Source organism: Belonocnema kinseyi, chromosome 5 (genome assembly GCF_010883055.1).
Source record: "Belonocnema kinseyi isolate 2016_QV_RU_SX_M_011 chromosome 5, B_treatae_v1, whole genome shotgun sequence".
Classification (NCBI taxonomy): domain Eukaryota; kingdom Metazoa; phylum Arthropoda; class Insecta; order Hymenoptera; family Cynipidae; genus Belonocnema; species Belonocnema kinseyi.
This window is the reverse complement of record NC_046661.1, coordinates 45482057-45484199: the sequence shown is the minus strand read 5'-3', so window position 1 is coordinate 45484199 and position 2143 is coordinate 45482057.

Genomic DNA, 2143 nt, shown 5'->3' with positions numbered 1-2143 from the left:
GAATTGTCTCGTTACTTACTTTGTCCATCAGGGTTTTCCCGCATATTATGCGCATGAATCTCATGTCAATTGCGTTAATTTTACTCTTATTTTTTTCTTGATTAGTCCATGTCTCGCTACCGTATTGATTTTTCTAAAAAACTATTAAAGGCAAATTTGTTTAAAATTAAAAATTAATCTAATCGTTTGAGCTGAGCAAAAAATTTTTTTGGGTTGACATCCGAAAAAAGTAAAAAAAAGAGCATTTTTGAAATCGGTTAATGTCTTCTCAGTGGGCACAAGCGTTAGAGAACATCTTTAGAACGATCTATAAATGTCCTAAGTTAGTCCATATAACGTTCCATAAACACACAATGTTCCAGAGACGTTTTAAAGACGAACATAAAACATTTTTAGAACATAATTTGGTCTGACTTAGGACAGTTTTTAAAACGTTCAAATGACGTCTTTTGACTTGTACGTCCAAGAAGCGTTTTTAGGACGTTCCAATTACGTTCTAAAATGTTGTGACTACTGGGCTCTGTTCCCTTTTTTTAATTGAAAATTTTGAATATTCCAAAAAATTTCAACATTGCTTCGAAAATTATGGCGAATTTTTCATATGTACATTTTTTGCTACGGAATAATAATGAAAAATTATAAATGAAAAAAAAATGTTTGTTAGATTGAGTCCTATGCACACTTGAGCGGCTGACGATAAAAAGTCGAAATATCTCGTTAGTGACTAAGAAGCAGCTATAGAAGTGCCTAAAAAAATGCGTCGTGTGTCGCTGAATCGGCTCTGTTACACGCTGCAAAGACAAGCCTCGTTCAAAGCCGAAATTGCACGAGGACGAACCTGACCTCGCCCGACTGGACGATTCGCACTCAGTGGCTAACTAGCTGTTAGGAGTTTTTCGGTAAACTGAATTTCCACTGAATTTTGCAGGACTTCCAGGCCGTCAAGAGAATAAAAAAAAGTTCATGGCAACGTTTTAAATGATTGCTTTCCGAAGAATTCTAAGAGAAAACTGAAAAGAGATCACAAAACATTTTTTATTGTTTCCTAAAATATTTTAAAAGTGTTTAAAATATTTTTTAGACTTTTGCAATTTTTCCATATTAGATAATTTTAGAAAAATTAAGGAACATAATTCTTTTAAAGCCTTCTTGTGCAATTTTGTTGCACATTGATTTTAAAAGATTATGTTGGTTTAAATAATGTACTTTCAAATTTGAGTAAGTTTAAGAGACGTTCAGAAATTTTAAACAATTAAAAAATAATTAAAACTTGTACAGCTTTTTGAATAATTTTGTAAGGTTTGACGAAAATTAAAAAAATTTAGGTTCCTTGGAGTAATTAAAATAATTTTTTATTTCGAAAAATTAATTTCAAGAAAATATTTTAAAACATTATAACACATGACAAAAGATTTTAAAAATTATCAAAGAAGAATCTGAATTATTTCAAAGGCACCTTTTTTTAATTCTGCAAAATTAAGCAACAATCAGGAAAAGGACATGATCAGAAAAAAGAATTTTTTAAATATTCCTGTGCAAATATTAAACGATTTATTATGTTGAATAATCAACTTCAGGAGAAAATTGAAAAAAGTTTTTAAAAATAAAAAAAGATTTCCTCAAATTTTCCGCAAAGAGTGTTATATATTTTAAAGTGAAATTTTCTAGAATTCGAGAGATTCAAAAATAATTTAAACTTTGGAAGACTTCTATAAATGAAAAGCTTTGAAGATGTCAAATATATACTTTAGTAACTGTTGATAATAAAAAGTGAAAATATAATTAATTACTAAAAATAGAATTATAATTCATAATTTCATATCTGTAAAAAGCATTAATAGAACATTGGCAGTAAAAATTAGATAACGGTACTTGGGTCATAAGAAACAGGAATAGAAAAACTCGGCAGTCAAAAGTGGACGCGCGCGTGTCCACTTTTTACAGCCACAAATTTGTGTTGATTTTTTACCGCCGGTTATGTCATCATTTTTTTCTTGTCTGTAAGGTCATAATACATTATTCGGCAACATTGCAATATGCACTGATACTTCAGAAATATTTGAGTCTTGGGACATTTCTTTCTTTTCATCGGCGTTAACAATTGAATTATCATAAATTTAACTAAAACCTTGAAATAATTGTT